Source organism: Anser cygnoides, chromosome 11 (genome assembly GCF_040182565.1).
Source record: "Anser cygnoides isolate HZ-2024a breed goose chromosome 11, Taihu_goose_T2T_genome, whole genome shotgun sequence".
Lineage (NCBI taxonomy): Eukaryota > Metazoa > Chordata > Aves > Anseriformes > Anatidae > Anser > Anser cygnoides.
The window spans coordinates 18,573,757-18,587,618 of NC_089883.1; the positions used below are offsets into that span (position 1 = coordinate 18,573,757).

General features: G+C 37.9%; 1 protein-coding gene across 7 annotated transcripts in view; it reads right to left on the reverse strand.

The window, feature by feature from the left end:
* The window catches only part of TCF12 (transcription factor 12), a 162,524-nt gene that overhangs the window by 88,491 nt on the left and 60,171 nt on the right, over window positions 1–13,862 (reverse strand). The gene's annotated exons all lie outside the window — the stretch shown is intronic.

Genomic DNA, 13,862 nt, shown 5'->3' on the forward strand with positions numbered 1-13,862 from the left:
AAAAATGAAGAAGGGTAACAGGACAGAAAGGAGAAAGGCAGCATGAGTCCGAAAAGGATTTTCTGTGTGCTAAAGTGGATGAAATACAGCCATCCAGTAATTCAGTTACATTTCTGTCCCCTTTTTAAGTCACTGCAATAGTCTAGTCAAGAAGAATAGGAGGATTTTCTTAAAGGGAGGGAGTAACGAAGGCAAACAGCTACCTCTTCCTCCAGAACATCGTAACAATAGATATTGAACATGCTACAAAGGCAGTTACAGACACCGTTCTTCACTGATCACATATGAATGATATAACAACAACACATACATATTGTCAGAAAGACATACATATTGTCAAAAAGACAATGAAAAGCAAAGAGGAAGGAAGGACAGGAAAACAAATAGAATAAGTAAGAAAAAAAAAATGAAGAAAACTCAACGTTTACTTGCTCTTTCCTAAGCCTTGCTGCTGACATACTGTTTCTGAAAATTTGCAAAAATAGTAAAGATGCATCTTAGCATAACAAAACAGTCAGTGTATCTAGTATTAGACCACTGAATGGGAAAGCTGAAGAACTGGATATTAATTTAAGTTTACCTGTTACAAATTTTGATCCATTTAAAAAAACATAAATTGCATTAAATACTACAAACATCAGGATACATTTTAAAAATCTTCCTAGTATGGTCCCCCAGGCTCCCTATACCAAATTAATGGAACACTTTATGGAAACTGTTGACCAGATACCTATTTAGCATCTTGAAACTTTAGTTTGTATCACCAGCCGTCACTAACTCCATCTTATAGGCCAATACAACCAAAGAATATCCAAATTTAGACACAGTCAGGAAAGCCACGAAAATTAGTATTTTTTTTTTTATTTTTTTTTGTGTGTGTGTTTTGTTTTCAAGACAGAAAAGAGAAAAAAGGCAGGAACACATATATTAGATAGCATCCTGCAGTTACAACCACTTGACATGATTCTTGTAACAAATTAAGCAAAAGAAAGTTTAAAATGATACTGGCTTTTTAAAGCCAAACTGATCCTTTTTGTGCCTTACTTCTGATTTTGGTCAGCAGTAACCTTGGCATATGTACCCATATGATGTACCTCCTTTTCAAATTTTACTTCTAAACATAAAAATATAATGTGAAAAAGTTTGGATTTAGTACTTTCTAAACTGGTCACACAACATTAAGCTCAGATGGCTAGTCTAACCAAACACCCCCAGGGAGACAGAGTTACCCTTGAGGCTTTGTGAGCAGAAAATCTTGAGGCAAAGTGATTCATCATGTGTGGCAAGATGACTGTGACATCTAAAGCTTCTTGCCTTGAGCAGCATGGTACATGCTACAAGGGATCACACACATTCTGAAAAGCATCCACGGCACATCTCTGAAGCCTCAGTAAAAAGGACATGCTTTAAATAACGAAATACTGGACACTAAAAAAAGCCTACGTAAGTTTGTTGTTTCCAGTGGGAAAGTATGAAGTCCCCCCTCAGCATATGTGAACCCATACTGTTGTTCTAACCACAGAAATAAGCAATTTTTATTTTTTTTTTTTTTTTTTTTACCCCTTTTGAGTCTTTCAGTCTCCTCCAGTGTTATTACACCATAGCCTTGCACATTTGTTTAGACATTGGCCATCAATAAACGATCATTTTTCCCATTTAAAACTTTTTCCCACAATGGCTTTTATTATCCCCTAGTTTTTCTAATACAGAACACATTATTACACCTCCACTGCAACATGAGAACAAAGAGTTTTGATCTTCCAGATCGAGCTTGCAGTCATCTGTCCTCCCAAGCAGGACACTTACCGTTCTACACGGCCCCCTGTTCAGAACAGGTACTTAATGACCACTTCTAAGACGCAAAAACACTTATGCCAGAACAGAAGCAAGACTTATCTACGTAACCCACCAACAGCACTGACCAGTAACAGAGAAAAAAAATCCTTGAACGTTAAGAAAGCCAGATATGCTTTGAATTTCACGTCAGATGTTACGTCCAAGTAAGTGCCATGCAGCAAGTAACAACAGTACACTACCATCAGATTTACAACTATTTTCAATATATTTAAGATGAAGGAAATAAACAGAAAACATACCTACTAAGAGCAATACATCTGCACAAAAATAAAAAAGGCCCTTAAAAGTCAGAAAAAAAGAAGAAAGCAGGAAAGCCAAGCCAGGTAAAGCCAGGAAAAATGCTGAAGGGCACCTGACTGCAGAGCCTGCTGAACTGCTGAGATGGAAGCAGCGTACGGATCCAGACAAGTGGATCCAAGGGACAAACATTAGAGGTTTAACTGCACAGTATAGCTACCACAAAAGTTATATTGTATAGATTCGAGGATACATGATTCTGTCCAGAATATACACATATACTGGACAGAAGTATTTATTACTATTGTGCACGTGGCTTAGTGCCAGATAGCTGTCAAACAATGGAACAACATCATACACTTGTTTGGCACTCCAGACTGAAATCATTGGGAAACATGTACTGTTTATAAATTGTCACTGAGAAATAAAAGCAGAGAACAAAAAAATTAAAGGAAATGCAGCCAAGCACCACAAAGACAAGCCCGTCATCATTCCTCCTGCTACCACTTTCCATTATCAAATAAAATAACGCCCCAAGCCGTTAGCCACTGGGCAAGAAGAACGTCGCAGCGCAAGGTGAACCGAGCGAGGCATCGACTAGGAAATTCAGATTGTGCTCTCATAGCTTAAGAATCTGAATGCAGAAACGTGATACAAACTCAGATGCCTAAAAAAAAAACTGGCACGTGGCCTTCTCAGCTTTGTTTTTTAATGAAGTAATATTTTAAACACTAGTAACGCTAGCGACGTTTATCTTAAGCCTAAAAGCATCGGTCCCAGAAGATGTAAAGAACAGTTGTTTCAGCGATGGTAAAATATCTGAACAGATCTTTTACCACAGAACACAGCACTCCCAAAAAGCCGATCTCTCTCCTGTCATTGGGAGGAAAGATTTGATTCACTTCAGGCGAAAAGATGACATTTCCAAGTACAAATACAGACAGAACTATCACAGAAAATAAGAGTATAGTTTCTGATCCTCCGAAGCTGTATGAATTTCACTGTCTTCCATACTTGAAGCTCTGTAACAATACAACATGATTACCTGGAAATAAAAATGCCTCTAAAATTAAAGAAAAACAAAAATTCGAGCAAGTTACAAATATGGAAAAAAATCTCTTTTTTTTTGACCAGTAGATAGAATATTAAGGTGTTCTAAATGATTTCTATGGTCTAACAAGCAGATGAGCTTCTGCAAACTCCTCTTAAGTGTTAAGACAATGTGATCAGAATATTCTTTGCAACATTTTATAAGACAATGATACTTTTAAGATAAAGGACATTTCAAAGTTTGGTTCTGTAATGAACTTCATTTTCTTAAATTTCTATTAAAGCAGGCTAATCAGCCTGTAGCTTATCTTTTCACTGGGAAATACCTGAGGACTCCAAATAAGTACATAAGTAAATAAAATCTGATGTGACAGCTTGTAATGGACTAGCAATTTGTGAAACAAATAAATGATGTCATAGGAAAAAGATTTGACTCTAGATACAAAATATTATTTACCCAAGATGATCAGTGAAGCAAAACTTTTCTTTGCTCTCATTATGCGGAAAATGTACTTAAAACTGTAGTACCATGATAAAAGAACATACAAGTACACTCTTTCGTATCTCTTCAGAACTTTTTAAACGTGCTATGAATGTATTTATGCTGCAGTCATACACTCAGGTATTCAACGTACACCCCAGGGATCAGTCTTGAAGTTATAACTTCAACAGCGTTACCAAGTCATGCTTTATTCTTGAGTCCTTTGCCTTCTCTGCCCCTTTAGAAAGAGGAGAAATTTCAAGATGTTTTATTTGTACTGCATTTGTGCCTAAGTGCCAAGTTTATTATACAGGGCCCTATCACACTGGGAAGCAAACTAAATTTTGTTACAGCTATTGTGATGATAGTACTGTTTTTGCACATGGGTTGTACAATCCAAATTCCTTAGATGACAAATCTGACTAACCACAGAGCAAATTATTCGGGATTTTCCCTGCAGGATTTGCTAGTACAATGGGAACAGATTTTCCCCGCTTCCTGTAGGATTGTTTTGTTTTTTTTTTTTTTTTTTCTCCTCATCTGTATACTAAGCACAAGGAAACAGTCCCAGGAAAACAAACAGGAACCATAAATCCCAGCCATCGAATCTCAGATGCCGTCTGCCAGACACGCAGCAGGTAGGTGAGAGGACAGGAGAGGGAAAGTCCAGAGAGCCCCCCGCAGGTTCCTGGCACAAGCTAAGCCACTAGCAGCAGACCAGAAAAGGAGGGCAGGTGGTGGCGGAAGAAGGTCGCAGGTACTGCGAGCAGACTTCCCAACAGAAGCACACGGGTGTGTTCTAAGGGTAGCCTGAAATACACAGATGAAAGGAACAGATACACAGCTTCCATCATCTGTTCAACAGCTAAGAAAAAGCATGGTGATGTGATTCAGTTACCACAACTGGATCATGGCCACTGCTGTCCAGCAGTGTGATGCTGTTTAAGTCATAGGATCACAGAATATCCTGAGTTGGAAGGGACCCACCAGAAGCATCGAGTCCAACTCCTGGAGTTCCAGCCACTTGAGGACAATACTATACACAACAATTGGATTGACAGTCATTTCCAAGAGGAAAAAAATGCTTCTTGTGGACAAAGTTAAGGAAGAACAGGGGAAAAAAACTCAAAGAAGTAAAAAGCAAGACTCCATACAGATAAAAAATTTGCAGGACACGTGACAGAAACCACAAGCTCATCATTTGCTCTCCTTCATCAGGTGACTGGGAGGCAGTGAGCAGCTGAGGCATACCCTACTGCTTAAAGAGCCCCATGTGAAACAAGGTACATACGAATTCTGTTCCTGAGAGCTTTCCTCAACAGAACATCAGCCAATAGTTCGCACTTGCACCCAGCATTTGAATGGGCACATTAATAAGAACTTCAAAGGAAGAATTGTTTGTAGTAAACGTACAAGATGATTTTGTGCACTCGGTTCTCAGCTATCTTTAAAACTGACGAAGAACTCATGGCCAGAGCTCAGCAGCTCTAACAAAGACAGTAGAGTCCATCTCAACTTGCTTCTACAGCAAGTGCTGTCATTTCTTTCCCATTTCAATTAATCATTATTTATTTATTTATTTCACTGTTGAACATAAGGCTACTGGTTTCTTTAAAGGAATCACAGCAGTAGGAATCCCATCAGTTTCTTTAATCCTGTATATTCACCTGTATCCTGGTCAAGCTTCTACACATAAGGATAACGAGGCTTGTAGTTCTCAAATAACAAAGCTTGTAGTTCTCAAAACAACCCTGCATCTGGATGCCTAAGAAATGACTGCTCGGAATTTTCAGCTCACTTCCTGAGATACATACATGCATTAGAGTGACAGAAGCCAAACGCTCATTTGAAAGCAACAGTGCTGTTCGCCTTCAGAAAATCATAAAGAGAGAGCAGCCAGCAAAGCCTTGCACATAAGGCAAGATCTCACCATCACTTAACACAAGTGATGATGATGCATGAAGAAGAGATGCACATTTCTCTGATCTTCAGCACGTTTCTGTTGTATGAAAACCTTGCACTTGCTTTTCAGAAAGCAAACTTTGGTGCAATACCGAAGTGGAAGTGTCCAGATACTATATTTGAAGCATTGCACACCTGCACTGGTTTATAAGTCTAGAGAAAAGTGCAGTGGCCCCTCACAAAACCAACAGTATTACAGGCCCTATACCAAAAGGTATGTAAAAAATAAAATTTTATCTGTTGAGCAATGGCTTGGTCAATTTCACCCTTTTTGCTTTTCCCTCTGAGGTATCTATGTATCTAAACAAAGCCAGGTTTCCAGCAGCAACAAACATTTGACTCACAAAAACCAAGTCTCTAAAGAAAACTACTAACAACTTTAAATATTAATGCAAATACTATAATGCTCCAAATCACAAAAGCCACTTGTTTTGGCACAAGCAGCCTAGTTACAACATCTTGGTTGATCAGTTCAGAATTTAATCGCTGGACAGAGCCTGCTGAATTTGTTAAAAACTGGACTGCTAGCAATTGACAGGCTACAGCTACATGCACGCGAGAATGAAAAAATAATGGCATGAAATAGAGATCAAGTAAATGATTTGTATGCACCTGGCGATGAACAAACATCTTCATTGCAAGACAAAGACAAGCCATGAAAAATTACAAAATTATCTTTTAATCACCAATGAGCTTTCTACAGTCTCCTATTTGAACAGAGTAACAGTTATTATGTAGATCCCTAGGCAAGTGCCTCATGGGGAAGTTACATCACCAGTACAGGAAAGAAACATCCCCTCCTCCCTTGTCCCTAGAAAGGAGCTTGGCACCTTCAGACAGACTGAAATTTAAAATCCTATGGCTTCACCCAGCTGATCCCATCCACTGGAACACATCTACAAGAGCCCAAGGATAGTAAGAACCACAGGAGAGAAATATGCCCTTTCAGCATTTCATGCACTGATGAGCCTTGTAACAGATAAACATACCCTACAGGAGCTCAACTGACATGTTATAACAAAGAGGAAATGCAACACTTAAAATTTTCATCAGATTACTATTTATTCCTCTTTTCAGAGTCCGAGTACACTGTGAATAAATGAACATTCAACGTATCAGATTGTGTTAGCTAAAAACCACGTTTCTCAGTATAATTTTCTCTAAACTAAAATATTTCAACATTTAAAAACCACGGACTTGCACATTTAAATTCCCAGACCAACAATTCAGAAACAGTACGACAGAAATTTTAGTTTTAGCTGTAAATGAAACCTTTTCAAAGATGACATTTCATCTTCCTCTGACACAACACTAGGTCGCAGTTTTTTCCTGTTACCGTATCACACGCACAGTACTACTGCCAACTGCTAACCAGGACCCCAAGTTCTGCTTGGAGGAGATGCTGGAGACCTGCAGAGACTCGGAGTCCTGGTACAGCACCTGGGCACTGGCAGCATCCAGTGAAGAGACACCACCATCTCTTCCTAGCACAGCGTTAAACAGTACAAAGGATTTTCAAGGACAGACTTCCACACATCCCTGAAAGAAAACCTGTTTATTTCCCCTTGAACCACAGCATTGCAGACTAAGCTTGAAAACGACTCCCACACTGATTTAGAGATTTTCTCATCTTCTCAACTTGCACAATACCAACCCTACTGGTTAAGGATAAAGCGCCTGAGCACTTGGGCATATTGGCAAATTCAGTGCATCACTGACAGGGAGCCAGTTCTGCACCTGCTCACCCCTTCACCTTCTTGCCCTCGAAGCACAGCACCTCGCCGCTGCCGAAGGCAGCCAGCGGCTCAGCATGCCGCTTCCCACGAGCGGCCGCAGCTGAGGTGAGCCCAGGCAGGCAGGGAGGCAACTGTGGCCACGCACCTACCTGGCAGAGCCACACCTGAGCACCACCTGAGGAGGTTCGCTCCTGCCCTGCTGCCACAGCTGCTGGCTAGGAAGAAGATGGAATCTCGAGGGGGAGAGAGTACAAACGGACACCTGCTACAGCGGAACACAAAGGACACAGCGCTCTGCTGCATCTGTGGGAAGCCTTGAGGTATTAGTGTATTTAAAGAAGTGTTAGGAAGGCTATTTGATTGAAATATTACTGTAAACAGAAGGGGAAATTAAGCTTAACACACACTCTTGTGAACAAAAACCCAAGGGTAAAAATACCCTGCACTTAGCACTGTCACTAAATGACTGTGTAATTTAATTTCCCAGAAACCCATTAGCTTTCACAGAAGGAAAATGAAGAGCAGATGAGAGCAATTCTTTGGTGTGAGCAGAATTTATTTAATGTAATACCTGGGGAAAAAAAATAATAATAATCTGAAACTGAACCAACAGATATGAAACATCACAACTCTATAAAGCTGCAGACTACGGCAGCACAGGCTGCTCCGTGCTGGCAGCACACAGGATGCCACACCTGAGCTTTTACAGGTACAATCACAAGAAGCTGTCTCTGCCCAACATGCTCAGCCACAGGCAAAACCCAGCTGGCTGCACGGAAACCCCAGAGCAAAAGAACACACACTTCCCTAGCATTAAGAAAAAAAAAAAGGAAGAGTAAAGGGGACAGCCTGAACAACTTAAAAATATCTTCCATCAACTTATTTGTGGAGATTTTATATATTCAGATTTGAACTAAATGATGAGTATAATTATCTGGAAGAAGGAAGAAATCACCAAAATTTAACTTAAAACATTAAGCTTTCATCATAAGCAACAAAATACTACAAGATTCACATTTGATTTTGGCTAGTCTAGAACACTATATAAAAAACAGTGCCAATCAAGCAGTTAAGCACACCAACATGCCCCCAAAATAAAGCAGACATTCTTAGAAGGAAAATTAAACATCAGTCTTACATTTACCAATTCATTTTATGAAATACTTTGGACAAAAACTAATTTACAATGAAGACACGCCTATCTGAAGCAACAAAACAGAGTTTTACTGGGGTGAAGCAATGGCAAGATCTACCTCCGGAAAAGGAGCCATGATGAATTACATATAGATGAATCTGCATAAAAATAGCCTGGGTGATTTTTTCCCTACTATTTTCTTCTTCTACAGATCAACTGAGGATACTTACATAACCCAAGAATAGAAGCATGTTCAGTCCTCGTATTTTTAGCTTCAATAATCAAGGCATTAAGTGATTTAATAAAATGTAAATATAATGCCATGAAATTGACTGATGCCACTTAATGTGAAGCAAAATTAGAAGAACTTTTTCCAGCAGGGGAAGTTTACAGCCTAATGGCTTGTGGTTCGCCTGTGTCTTAGAGTGGGAGACTTGTACCCCTAACTATTGTACCCATGGATGACCTTGTCAATTGCTGCATCTTCTCTAACAACAACTTTTTGCTGCACTCTTGGCTGCAGTAATATTTGACAGATAATTATGCACAATGTGAAGCTTATTAGCTATCGTTTTACAAGCTGTGTTCATCATACTGCCCTGCTCCTGTAAAACAGAATGAACTGAAGCACTTGTAATCTTTATCATGTCTTTATTTTGTCTTTTTCTTCTTTTAGCATTTGCCTTTCTTCCTAGTGAATTCTTCGAATTATGCAAAATATTCTTCTGACCATTTTCCAAGTTAACACTAATGTAATAAGTTAATAATGATGTGTATAAATTACTTCACATCAATCTTGCCATTACTCATGTCTCTAGAGATCATTTCCATTATGATGCCTTTTTTTTTTTTCCATGTGTTAAATTAGCAATGACTACAGAAAATGATTCAAAGAAACCTAACTATTATTTCGGACAAACACACGGTCTGCCAACTCACTGTTTGCACCTGCCCTCTCCCTTCCTGAAAGGTAGTTAAAACAGGATTCTTAGCAAAAAAATGTAATGGCATCATTCTTAATATTTGCCATTTTAATAATAATTTACCTTTGCTGGTTTCTTTCTATTGCCTTCACAAACATAAAATCATTTCATCTTAGGCTCTCTACAATTTCAAAATTCTTTTTACTGAAGTGCTACTGAGTTAAAAACAAAAAACAAAACAAAAAAAACCTAGCACTTCAAAAGATTGGTTAGCTCCTTAACTGAGAAAGAATGCAGATGCATACCTTCTTTTAATTGCATTTTACAGTTCAAAACCCTCTCCTTTTACTGAGAACCATTCCCAAAATTAACGTTTAAATACTTGCATCACCCTTTCAGAACAATATCAATACTCGAAAGCTCACAGATGTTTCAGTTATTTACCACATTGCTTCAGTAAAGTGCTTGTCACTCCACCCAAGCCAACTGGAATGCTTACAAGTCAAGCAATAGATTTTACAATAAAAATTAGACATAGTAATTTCACTAGTTTGAAAGAAGCACTGACGGAGACACAACCATTCTTACACATCTGAAGAATGAGTCAAGCAAGTCAATTAACTGAACAGCAATGCTAAATCCAAACCCATCAAAATCCAGATATTGATTGCTCGTTATATAAATAACCCACAAAATGAATCTTTAGTCTTACAGTAACTCAAAAAGACACCTTCAAAACTTTTGTGGAATCTGGCCTCAACCCATCAAGCACCTTCCTTCTCCTGCCACCCTTCACGTGGCAAAATCTGAACCACTTATGACACTAATTATAGTAACAAGCTTCTACTCCCTCCATCATAAATACTGCCTGATATATGCCTTGATTTCCTTGCACTGTCAGCTCCTCCATACTCTTCATAGTGGTCAAAGAAATTATCATGGCTATAGCTAGCATGAAACAGAAGGCAGTTTGTTAGGAAGAGGAGCACAGTCACCACCTCATTAGAATACTAACGAGGTAAGTGCTACAACATAAATGGATGATATGAAATATACTATTAACTACAACCTCTAGAGCTGGATCCACTAGTGCCAGTGAGTAGGTAAGGTCAGGAAGTTCCAAATGATCTACAATACTCTGGATGTGCCAGTCCCACACATTCAGAGTTTCTAATTATGACAGTTGCAAATTATCTCAGTTGACTGATCTTCTAAAATTCAATCCAATTAAACTGTAGAACAAGTAGATAACTAATGGGAAAACAAGGAAGTACACTTGAAAGAAAACTTGAAAGAATAATCTCTTTCAACTCAAAGAGAGAGAATTCCACATTTTAAATTCAAGCTTATATTCAACCACCACCTTTTCACTCACCATCAACTAATTTTTTAATGACTTTTTGTCATGTACAGACCTGTGGAACTGTTTAGTACACAAAAAACGGACATGGAGCACAGCATGTAAGTGCTTCGCTTTTATTCTTCCTATTCCTTGTGGAAAGGCACAAACCCACAACAAAAGTCGACCACTTCTAATTCTCAAGAACAACTAACACAAAAACACTTGAAAGCTATATTCAGGAGCAATCTGTTTCCTTTCTTCTTAAGCAAAAGTAGAAGAGTTCACTATTACAAAGTTCAGGGAACAGTGCAACAGAAGATACAATATCATATGCTTGAAGGGTCCTGGCAAAAACTGACCTCTGCAAGTACAAAGTACTAAAAGGCAGCATAATTACAGAGGAAGGAATCCGGCCTCCTCGTGAACAGTTTTCTAAAATGTAATTAAACCAGAAAGTGTTGAATAAGCAAAGATTATCAAGTCTGGATGGAGCTGCAATACAACCAATATATCTTAGCCTGATTTCCTACGTATCTCTATGGATACTAACAGACTATGCTGGTGCCAAGAGAATTCAGTGGTTTTACTTAAAATACAAGCAACAGCCCTTCCTTTTTCATACTAACAAATCAACAGGATAATTCTGGAATTCATTAGTGAAGAACACTAACCAATCCAACATAATAGCTTCACTTCCTCCGCAAAACACTTCAAAAATATCTAAATGAATATGGAAATGCATCTTTCTGTGGCAAATTGTTCATTATTGAATCATTATCAACTCTTGTTAGACAAAATTTCTCTCTTTTGCAATGTACAAGATCATTAAAATGTTTGAGAGCTCCATCATGAAAGACAGTGGCACTTCATAATCCACTATCTCTTCAGGCAAATATGCTTACGGCTGAACATAATACACAAAATAACAACATCCCCTTGACACACAATTCTTTCTTTTAATGGTGCTCTTAAGCGTTGACAGCAATGGTGAAATACGTTGTTGCTCACTTCTTTTTTTTTTATACATATAAATAGTTTTTAACTATTTCAGAGATGCATTTCAGTCACAATAAAATGGTGAGAAGGAGTGTGTCTTAGACCTGCAGTGTGGAACCCCAGGCACTCCATCACTCCTATTAGCCTACCGAGCTATTTCCTGTAAGGTCATCAAGTTTATATTCTAGGCCTCCAGCTCCTTTCAGCCTCTGAAGATTCGATGAAGATCAATCAAAGCACTTATCTAGTAACTAACAAAATAGATGTTTTCATTCTGTTGACAGAAATGCGTCTACAGCTCAATATGAACTGTATAACACTTTTTGTCTTAAAATAACTAATGAGGAAATTTTTTCTTCTCAGTGATGGAAAAAAAAAACACACAACAGATACAGCTACTAAATAGGAAACTACTCCTCACTGGTTTTATGGATCTTTTCTTATTCCTCTCTCCAAACTTTCACCTTCAGATACTTCGCCAAAATTCATACTGTCAAAATACAATATACAAAGCTGCATACTATGCTGTAACATAACTAAAATTAACTGTTTTGCTATGACAAGGCAAAAAATGATGGGCAAAATACTTTTAAATTAACCTTTTAGAGTTTTGAGTTGCTAAACTTCTTAGAGGTATAGAATAAAAGCTTTCTCTAATTCTTTGCTGCATAGAGGAGGAACTACGTGCTATTGCTTCAGCAAAACAAAATCCTTAAGAACAGCTAGCCATAAAGCATTACAATACCATTTCAGCTAACAGCTGCTGTAGGCAAGTGATTGACATACACACATCTTGCAATTCATTAATTCTCCCTACAAAGCAATCTCAATGGAGGCTTCTTTGCAAATCTCTACTAATGATGTAATTTTATTATGCCTAATGGAATCACCTAGTCATCTCTTCAATAAAATGGAAAAACTAGGAGGTTATAGTTGCACCACTGATTTTCTTTTTCTATTTAAAACATATATGGGTTAGAAATTATTCAAAAGGTAAGAACAAATAGCTTGCTTTTGGTAATATAACACAAAAATCAAACTGTGGTATTTATTTCTGTAAAACAAAATCAGTATCAGCTCCAAAGTCTCGAGCCATTCCATACACGCTACCCATCAAAATATTGGAAAGGCATTTGAGATATCTTGTCTTTTTAGTCTCCTGTACTAAAAAAAAAAAAAAAAAAGACAACATTTGAAATAGCATTGAGGTGGGCAGGGAAGAAAACTCTATTAAAATAAAAAATGGAAACTACATTTTAACCTTACTTCAGATATAAGAATCATTGATCAATTGACATGAACTCTTCCCATATACAGACTACAGAGACACTCATTTTAAATTACGTATTTTCAGGTTCGTGTAGGAAGGTTTAAATGAAATTCCGGTTTTTTAAATGAAATTCCGGTTTCAGCAGTAGCTTCACTTTGCCTCCATTTCAGAGAAAATTAAAGTAGTAAACAAAGATTGAGCAAAGTAGAAAGATTTCCAAAAGAAATTGCAGACCACCAGGATTTGGATTTAGGTAATCCACTTAGATTACCATGGCTATGTCTTAAAAGGACAATACCAAGATCACAAAATAGGTCATGTCTGCAAGAAGCAGAACATATAAGTGAAACAATTTCAAGTTTACAAATTCAAAACAAACATTCAGGACCACCGCTATGTTTAAAACACAAGGAAGACCATCCCTAGACCACATTTTGCCCAACAGTACATATTTTGAAACTGACAGCTTCATGCTCCACGCTGGAATAAAGGTGAGGAGAGTTCCAGACAACCATCAGTACATTAATACGTTTCAGGTAACAATAGAATCCAGGCAAAGAAGCACTGAAAAAACATTCAATATCTAGGCCAACCATCTAATACATTTTTTTGGGGGGGAGTGCTTGGTTGTTTTTCCTGTTTCAATAGCAGAAAAAAAAAGTTGGGCACCCAAAGACCTGGAAGCAGTAACAATTTTTGCCCACCTAAAAAGGAGTTTGCAACTGTTTCTTAGAAGTGACAATGTTTCTAAGAAAACAAAAATAAATCATTTAGAAAATGTAAATGAAAAGAGCTAATGTAGAGAGTTAAAAAGTTGGGGGTTCTCTTTTTTTGAGGTGCAAAAAATAAAGATTACTATTGGTGTCTTCGCAG